Source organism: Buteo buteo, chromosome 2 (assembly GCF_964188355.1).
Source record: "Buteo buteo chromosome 2, bButBut1.hap1.1, whole genome shotgun sequence".
Lineage (NCBI taxonomy): Eukaryota > Metazoa > Chordata > Aves > Accipitriformes > Accipitridae > Buteo > Buteo buteo.
In genome coordinates, this window is record NC_134172.1 from 36,349,707 (window position 1) to 36,360,314 (window position 10,608).

The window sequence follows — 10,608 nt, forward strand, 5'->3', positions numbered from 1 at the left end:
AGAAGACATGAAGGGAAGAACATACTCCTTTTTTTTTTAAAAGGGGGAAAGTTGCTTATTAGCATTACTATACTTGAAAAATACCTCTGACGTCAGTCTGAGCAGGTTTTTTCCCGCATCCCAAGCCTCTAGCTATCATCTTTTTTTGTGTGTGATGAAATATCATGATGCTTCTGCTTTCTGCTGGGGCCCTGTCTGCACTTTCCAGACTATTGACTCCCCTAGTCCTTCATACATAACTGCACTTCTGTTTTCTCTAGTATCAATGACAGAAATAATGAATGGCCAGCTTAAATCCTCTTATTTGTTACTTGCATGTGAAAGATAAAGATCTCTAAAACCATGAAACTGTCCACACGTACAATGGTTAGCCTTGCCATCCTCCTGGTCTAGGAAGGCTGGATGTATTTAAATTCTTTTTGCAATCTCTCTCCTTCTGTCTCTGTCAGTTTGTCTCCACAGGGAGCTTCTGAAAGGTGATCTTCCCCTCCTGTGTCTTCTCTCAAAGGGTTTGTAAGTGTTTTGACTCCTTTTGATCTTCAAGGTCTCAGACTGAAGTTTGTTTCTCCTTGGAGACTGCATGTAATGTCCCTGAATCCTGCTAGTTTCACTCATTGTCTTTTCAGTGTAGGCTTGTCTGTTCTTGTGTGGGAACAATTACATGTTCTTTGTTTGCTCTTCCCACAGCCTCAGGCTAAGCAACACGAAGATGGGACACTTAGAATTCATCCTGTACATAGTGTTTTCCCTCGGTAATTCAGACATGTATCTTTCATCAAATTGTTGCATCTCAGTGCTAAGAATTTTATTACATCTCCTCGTTTTTGTCAGTTACCCATTGTAAGCATCCCAAACCAGTCATCCACACTGCTTGGATCAAAGGTCAGCCTAAACGTGACTCTGCACAAAGAACATCATCAATAGCCCCTGATTGCTGATGTTTTATTATGCTCATGTCAGCCTTAGAAAGTCCACCTAAGTAACCTGTAAATACTTCATTGTATAACTTAAATGAAGATTAGACCTGTGAACATTCTTACACTATCAGAATTTCTTACTTATACAAATGTCCATATAGAAACTCATCTTGACTAAATTAAAAGATGCAGTACTTTTCTTTCCCCTGGATGATACTGTTTACTTATCTACCATTTCAACACAGAGAATGCAAACTCCTGAGACAGATGCAACTTCAATGGGAAGAACCAGAGTAACACATCCATGCAGCTGCCCTGATTAGGGAGTAGGATCAGCACAATCTAAACTAATGTAGATATAGTCTCTTGAAGTAATTTCTTGTGCCAAAGGTCAAACAACTTGCTCCACCATACTTCAGGCACAGCAGTGTTGGTCTGGAAGCTGGTGCTGAAGCCACTGGAGATCATTATGCCCTCCCAGCACTTTCTCCATTCCCATTTAGAGTTTCCCTTCTTCTCAGGAGAACAGAAAAGAATAAGTCCTTGCAGTCAGCAGTGACTGTTCTTAAGCTTGAATTTCTGCAGTGCTGCTTCTCTGCTTCACTTAGATTTGTGTAACTCAAGGTCTATGTCAACTGGACTAATGTTTTTAGACACTTTGAAAGATCAAGCCAGAGTGACTGCATGTTGTAAGATGAAGACTATTTTGAGCAGCCCTTTGAACATTATAGTCATGCTTCTTGCTGGCCATGTAGGTCTGCACTTCCCTAGTATACTTCAGAGTTCCTGCATTGTGGGATATTGTGGTTTTTGGGCCCTTGAGATACTAAGCTTTATTTCTCCTTTTACAATCTCATACAATTCCATGATATAGCTAGTTCGTCCAGCCAGACTCCAATCTGCTTCATAAAGTAGACAGCTGCAAGAATCATTTACATGGCACAAGCAGCTGCTTGACAGCACACTTCAGTGCTACACAGGACAGGGAAAAACATATCCATCTAAAGAAAAACTCAGGAGAATTTTAGATAGATAGAATGCAATTGTTCCACTGAACTTCATCCAAAAAACCACCACAAGCTGGACTCACTGTTTTACTAAGTGGTTACATCTCTGCTGATGTCAGTGGATTTGCAGCTGTTCACAACAACATGAATTTAGCCTTCGATCTAACAATCTTATTGTTTGCAGGGGAGGAGAGAAAAGGGTTGTTTGTTTCAGATAAAAGTGGGTCAGTGATTGTGTCGTAGGCAATTTGTCCTGCTCACTGCCCAGTGGAAACCAGTAAAGCCCCTATTATATCCCAGTTGCACATGTATTATTGGGGAGATAACCACACATTGCCACGACTGAAGAAGTGAAGTATCGTAGGCCAGTGTGTAACAGGCACTGTATGACCTTTACATACTCATAAAGACTTTTATTAATTTGTTTGAATTTCAGATTATTTTCTAAAGGGATAACATGATATGCTGTTGAAAGCAGCCATACTATTCCCAGCATCCCTACAACATTTACTCACTTAGCACCGCCTGGGCTTGGATCCAGACAGATCTACTGCACCTTGTAATCTCCTACCAAGTGCGGCTTTCAAACCTCTCTTTGTCACCTCTTCTGTCACCCCCCCCAGGGGTTCAGCTATCTGTGCATAACCTTGGCTCACACTTCTGAGACAATTGCTAGGTTGTGACTAAAAGCTGTGAGAAAGTCCAGGCAAAATAAAGGAAGGGAAAATTACAGAGAAAGGATTGTTGAATAGGGGTAGTTAAGAGCTCCAAGAGGATCCAAGGGGAAGAACACTAAAAAGGAAAGCCATAAAATATTACAGGTAGGGAAACAGGGAGATACGACTGTCACTGGAGGACTCGGTGAAAGACGGCAATCCAGCAACCCTCATGATCTGCTCCAGAAAGCAGTTACAATCAACTACAGAACAGCTTCCTTTAGTCATCATTAATTGTTCCAAAACCAGCTTCTCCTACCCACAAAACAAATATGCAATCAAGTGAACATGACAAACACATCAGTGTCATTCCAAGATGATTCCTCAAAGCTAGTTACTCCCAATAGCACATGCATTACTAACACCAAGGATCACTGCTCCTTCAGTAGTTGTTCAGAGACCAGGCTGCTCCCAGGCTCTCAAGGTCTCCCACCTCTGTGCTATAAAACCATCCAAAAAAGTCAGCCTGGTGGGTGACTGGAGAGAGAAGAGTTAGAGGGGGTAGGTATTTTATATTCTTCAAGTAAATGCCAAAATGACAGAGCTTGTCTGTGTAGTCCCTTTACTTTGCTAACTAACCAGTGTTTTCTGGTTCCCTTCTACAGCCCTTATTATTCACCCTAGGTCCTGTCAGTTCTCTGGAGAGTGGGTGAAGTTCAGCTTATCATTTACTCTTGTGCTAGCTCCATATGCCACATGCATGCTATCCCAGGAATGGAGAGAGCAACAGGACCTATTCTAGTAACAGGATGGAACAGCAGCAGTAACAGGAAAGTATTACAGCCAAGCAGGGGGCCTGCTGGCTGGATGTATGGATTCCATACTCCCTGAATTTCATGCATCAGGTCACATAAAATGATTTTGCTCCTCCTAAATAAACCATACCATCTCTTTCTAATTTGTGAGACCCTCCATGCCACACCTGCAACCAGCAGGCTCTAACACATACTTACCTCTTCTCAAACCTTTCTCTCCTTGCATTAGTTCTCCCATACCTCTCAGAGTGGGAGAACTAAAAACTAGAGCCAAGGGGGTGAGAAACAAAGTCAGCATTAAGCCTGTGTATGACTGGAAATCTGTGAAAATCTATTCTATAATAGTATTTTCATAATACAGAAAGGTACACAGAAAAAAACAATCCACACAAGTTTGTGAGTGCTGCTATCTTACCCACCAAAATCCATAGTGACTTCTCCATCCACCCTGAGGTTCCCACGAGAATTAACCCTCAGAAAGTACCTTTTACATTCAGACATTCAAACAAGTGTTTAATAAGGAGTAAAAGTTTTATGAGTCTTAAATGATCACAGGCTCATACTTCTTTTCTTAACATAATCCAGAACAAACTATCACTGAAATGGCATTTTAATCTTCATGTGATGTTATTGTAACTTTTAGCATCAACAAATCAACATTCATTCTTACTGTCATAAAAAACCCACATTGCTTCTAGGGCCATTGGGCAATTATGCAAGTAACATAATACTGTTTATAATTGGATATTTTAGCTGGATATACATGACTTTGTTCCAAAGGACATGCCTCAATTGCACGTCTCTTGAGGATGACTCACACGTTGTTTCCTTGAAGGCATCCCATTCCGGGCAGCATTTGGAATGGAAAAATATGGTTTGTTTAAAAATGTATATATAGAACTATCAGCATGTGTATTGGTGGGGCGTAAAGGCTGCGAGTTCCTTTAAATAGTGGTAGAATCCAACATCACTATGCAGAGAGTTCAGCTATTTCCTAATGTGCTGCCACAAAAAATTTAAAATTGTGCCCCCCTAAGGGTTTTCTCTACATGAAACCAATCCTTTCTTCTCCTTTTTTTGGTCTTTGAACAAGAAGCAATTCATCAGCTCATTGAAGTAGCAGGGTCTCAGTAATATCCCTTGTTCAACCTGGGAAATCGGTATAAAGCTGTGAATGGGAACTGCTGATACTAACTTTTTCTGTTGATGAAATCCAACATTTGTGAGCCTTCATTGGTAGGTGAGATGGCATAAACTTTGCTCGACTGTTATTGTTATGCTCCTTTTCTGTACCTCAGCTTAGCTGTGGGTAAAGCTCACAGAGACAAAGGTGATTCAGATAAACTCAGTCCCTGGCTTCACTGTTCCTACATTGTCTTACATGTTCCTACTTAAAAAAAAAAAGAAATTTAAAGCTACTAAGTTACAAACTCATGTTGAAAATAGTCACACTCAAAGAGTTCAAATACAGATTTTTACTGGAAGGTAGGATAATGTTTATTATTTGATTGAAAATAAATCTCTGAACTGCTGAAACCTTAGCTGTGGAGAGACTGACACTCTCTGGCACATAAGGCGGCATTTTTACCCATTGATTCGGACTTTTGCACAAACAGCTCTACTACTACCTGATCCTGTTTCCAGTTTGGAATCTAACCTATTGTGAGCTTAAACCTGTTCAGACACTTAAACACACATTGCCTGAATTCCCCTACTTAGTAAGTAGATTTATTAACACCAAGAGCCATCCTTAATAGGAGCTATTTAGGTGTAGGTAATCATTTTTCTGCTAGGCTTCTCCCAAGAAAAGACTAGCTCTCTAGAGAAGAGGACAGCCCTTGGTGGGGGTCTGGTTGCTAAAATGTGCAGAAGGGCAGAATGTGCTGGAAGAAGACAAGCAATATCCTATTGTATGTTGTCACTTTAAGGTTATGGTATTTTAAACTCACTAAAAAGAAGGCACGTTTAAGTCTTCATCAAGCTGATGCCCAGTAACTTTAAGCAATCTATCGTTCTTCAGAGCGGAAAAGCTAAATGAAGGAAAAGGTCTGGAATTGGTTCCAAACATTACCAAAACCCAGGAGACGTATTCAGCCTACAGCAGATGTTAATGACTTTGTGCAACGCCTCCTGTGGCAGAATTAACTTCATCCCACCCACTGGCCAGGGTCAGCCAAACAGGGATCCAGGGAGTCCTCTGCTTTCCTCATCTTGTTTGCTTTATCTGTTCCCGAAAGGAGATTGTTTTCAGAGTATTTACATGCATTTGTCACAGTTGCCTCCTTTGGCTGGCTCTGGCAATACATCATTCCACAACAAGCTAAAATGGAAGTGCCAGTGTGAAAAAGCACCACTGCCTGACAAAAGGCACGTAGCAACCTGGGCTGCCAGGACAAAGCTGCACTTGCTCCTTAACCCATCACATCCCAAGCCTCACCACTGAAATACAGACAAGTTATATTACAACAGTGCAATTAAATAGCATGAAATTCAGCTTGAGAGAATGCAGGAGGTACACTTCCAAAACCAATTACATAAGGTGTTGTCTCGCTGGAAGAACCTCCCTCATCCAAACCATCAAGGCTCTGGGCACACAGGCAGTCTGTGGTGCCCTGATGACCCTCGCCCAGGACCCCCACTCGCTGCCCAGGGGCCAGAGCTCCTTGCCACCTCGTCTCCTCCGATGACCATCAGCAGGTCCTGTCGTCACCCCGGCCCCGTTTGGATGTGGGGGACGGTGCCCTGATCGTGAGGGCACTGCCCTGCCAGGCTGGGCTCACCTCAGCAGCCAGTTCCCTCCTGGGGCAGCACTGCTCCTCCTGCTCCCCAGCACAAATGTCTGCTTTCAGATAAGCATTACTGCTTGGGTGAACAAGCAGTAAAAATTAAACAGCACACAGAGCAGTTACATGGTGTGAAAAAGAATCACTTTGCCAGTTGGTGCTTCCCTTGTAAATTATTTCGTGGTCCAGGTTTTCAAAGGGGACCTTAATCTTTAATGCAAAAAGGAAGCAAAAAAACCCCAACTTCCTTACATCACGAATAAGCAAGTAAAGTATAAATCCATTTTAGCCTCTCTTCCCTCCGCCTTTAAAGCTTTAATGCATCTGACACATCTATCAGAACAGAAAATTTGGGATGCCAGGGGATGTTGTAAGCCACAGTTCACAGCATGGCAAGAAAACAAGAGTCTGCCCTCCAATAGCACTGAAGGCACAACTCTAAAACACGAGAGGAAAAAAAAGGGAACAATTTCATTAAGAAGAAAGAAATGAAGCCATGTGAAAAGGGTACTTGGACTCTAGAAACAAGCAGTGAGAAAGCCTTAACTCAAGACACTAAAACAACTCTCCAAGCCAAGAAATCAGAAGGACCTCTAGTAAACTGTACGGGAGGGAGTATCCTGGCAATACTTCAAGCACAAGGAAACCATTTAGACCAAATTCCCCTTGTGCTCCGGCACAGCTCAGAGCGACTGACAAAAGGTGGGACAAGGTGTCCTTGCTCAGAAGAGGCCGCCAGCACCCAGTAAGATCATGATCCTAAGGAGACCAGCAACAGTTAAAAATGTGCCAGTCAAAACCAGAATATTGATTTCTAGAAGTCTAAGTTCTCCCACTGCTCTTGGGAGTACAAGGAAATAAACATTTGATCTCCTTAATGCATACAGTAAGGCACCCTGGCTCATGTGGTGATAAGCCCATTTTCTCCTTGAAGTTTAGGCCTCCTTTGAGCATCAATGCTATGACTTGTCCTGGCACTCCTTCTGGCATAACACAGTCAAAATTCCTATATGCAGCTGTATGGCAAAAAAAGGACTGGTCTGGGATAAATGAAGAACAGCCTTGAGGTTGTTTCTTTAAAAAAAAATTAAATCTGGGATGGGTTAAGATGGAAAGAATCAGAAACATTACAATTTGGAAAGTATTTTGCCACTTTGTTAGATAATATACCCGCGACCCACACGCAGTCCACTTCAAAAAGTCAAACCTGCTGACAATCCCTGGTTTAATACTATCCCCAGCTAAGCAACTATTTTCACCTTTGATGTCGTATTTCAACTAATCCAGTAGCATCTGATCCAAGTGCTTGTCATTGATCTTTTTGCTCTCTGCTGTGACACGTTGGCTCATATTTCTCTAATCCACTGAATATGAATTGATCACAAACTCAAGAGGAGAACTGGTTTTAAAAGCGGTGTCTGTTAAATATGTAATTAGGGCCTCATCTGGGCAATCTTTCTTTCATTCCAAATGTGCTAGCTCCTCTTCAGTCAATATACACTGAACGAAGCCTGTTACCAATACGAAGTCACAGGTTTCTGTTTGATTTCATTGTTTCACCTGGGTTGTCGGCTCTACTCATGACAGCAGCACCACTTGCACCCATCAGTCATCCATGCTGGCTTAAGCAGAGGCCACCCAACCTGCCACAAAAGCCAACCCAAGGCATTTGAGTCTTTCTCTACAGTATTGCCAGAAACAGGATTATAATACCACGAAGTGTCACAATAGCATTAAATATTTTGGAGAGGATCACTGTGCTTTTGAAGGGAGGTGGCTTGGCATGGGAAGGAGGGATTTCTCCTGATCTCCGTGGGAAGAGCACAGGGCTCCCTTGAGTGTCTTCCCTTCATGGCAAAAGCTGCACTGCAAGTTGTCTTGAGAAGTTCTCCACGTCCTGCACAACCCTCCCCTTCTCTCTCATGTTCCTACTAGGACCCACAATTCCCCTCAACTTCCCCATCTTCCCAAACACACACACGTTGCCCACAAAAGGCAGAGGCACTGCTGGCAAGAGGATGGGAAAGGAAAGGAGGGAGAGGCCTTGCAAGCAGTGTGGCTTCATCTGAATGAAGAAGAGGCATGGGGAGATGGGTGAGTAGACCCAGGCTCAAGAGATCAAGACACAAAACTGGAATGACATATATATCCATATTGCGGCAGCAGTTTCCATACCAAGTGTCCTGGTTTAGGCTGGGATGGAGTTAATTGTCTTCCTAGTAGCTGGTACAGTGCTATGTTTCGGGTTCAGGATGCAAAGAATGTTGATAACACACTGATGTTTTCAGTTGTTGCTAAGTAGTGTTTAGACTGAAGTCAAGGATTTTTCAGCTTCTCATGCCCAGCCAGCAAGAAGGCTGAAGGGGCACAAGCAGTCGGGAGGGGACACAGCCAGGCCAGCTGACCCAAACTGGCCAAAGGGATATTCCATACCATGTGACGTCACATCTAGTATAGAAACTGGGGGGAGTGAGGGCAGGGGATCGACGCTCAGGGACTAACTGGGTATCAATCGGCTGGTGGTGAGCAATTGCACTGTGCTTCACTGGTATATTCCAATACTTTTATTATTACTGTTGTCATTTTATTAGTGTTATCATTATCATTATTAGTTTCTTCTTTTCTGTTCTATTAAACCGTTCTTATCTCAACCCACGAGTTTTACTTCTTTTCCTGATTTTCTCCCCCATCCCATCCCACTGGGTGGGGGTGGGGAGTGAGTGAGTGAGTGAGCGGCTGCATGGTGCTTAGTTGCTGGCTGGGGTTAAACCACGACACCAAGTCGATATCACTGTAACATAATGAGATATCACATACATTCACATTCAGAACTTCTACTTTTTGTCTTGCTTTGTGAATCAGAAGAAACAAGACACAGGTGAACTGTTACCATTTGTAGACAGTATATAACAAATTATTAATGCGAAGGGGAATTAATGTCACTCCAATGCCAAAGTAACTGAAGAGCATTCCTCCTGCCCAAAGAAGCACATGCACCCCTGAGAGAAAAAGGATGCTGTAAATATTCTAATTTTCAGTCCCAGGCAAGCATAAAGAGCTGAACATGACTGGTACCCTGTGTCATTCTGAATTTGTACCACACAGCCAGGCCTTGCTAATCTTCTACATTTCAGCATGATGTGCTTATTACTTTCCAGCTTCTTGATGGAAACATCTCTACTATGCTACGGATTACAGATTATTGGATTAAGCAAACAGTGTTCACTAAAACATTCCAGGATATCCAGCTGTCCTGCACCAGCCTGTTTAGCAGCATTAGTTGATCACTCAAAATGTAATTTGATACACTTTCGAAACCACAATGGATATGATATTGTTTGTGCCAGGCCAATGGTTTCCTTGTCAAACTCAGAAATAAAATGAGCTTTAGAGAAGAGGATAATCCTTTTCTATTTTTAATTTTAACCTCAGTTTGTGAATCGAGGGATAAGATATCATTAAACTGTTAATGATTGTAGAGTGCTTTGAGAGTAACAATGTGTTTAGAAGAGACACAGCACATTATGATGCTTCATTGTATTAAATCTGTAACAAACTGCCTATTCATTTAAATGATTTGAATTTAATTTCTCAGATTTCACAAGGAACTGATTCTTCTTTCCAATCCTCATCTCAAAATTTGGAATAAGAGATTTTTGTCCCTGAGATGACAGTGTTTTCTGCCATCCCTCCACGATTCTGATATCTGGGACGTGAAATCTAGGACCTCTGTATGTTTGGGGTTTTTTTTCATCTTGAGATGTTCTTCCTGTGTGGCTTTGTTTAATTACACGTGGCAGCTCATGTACGCATATATATACACACACACACACAAATGATAGCTGGTTTTCATCAAAAAAAGAATATAGAATCTTATCTCAGCTAAAATGACATTTAAGAGTATTTAAAGTAAATTTAGAACTCTCTTACATAGCATGCCAGCTCCTTGTTGGCGAGTTAAGTGCTTCCACCTGCCTTGGTATCACACTCTGCTCCTGGCTCACCATCCCTTTTCGAGAATCTGGCCCTTGCCACTCCCTCACAAGCTGTTCATCTCGTCCTGTGGCCTGAAGTAGTGAAAACTTGATGAAAGAAACTGGCCTTCTGGTATGTTGCCCCTTACAGAGTACAGAGGTTCCCTGCATCACAGGTTACCTTCAGTCTGAAATCCCTCTGAAGCTGCTCGCAGGATTTTGGTATGGCTGACCCCTCGTTTGAGCCTGATCTGGATATGGACATCATGTTAGCTGCCTGCCTGTGTTACAGGCACCTCCCTGGACACCTCCTCTAATGCTATAGGACTATGCTACTAATGCTACAGGACTATGCTACTAATGCTACTATGCTATATGGCTATGCTGTATGACTAATGCTATATACTAATGCTAATCATTAGGTCAGATAACTCTGCCCACCCCAGGGACAGCACA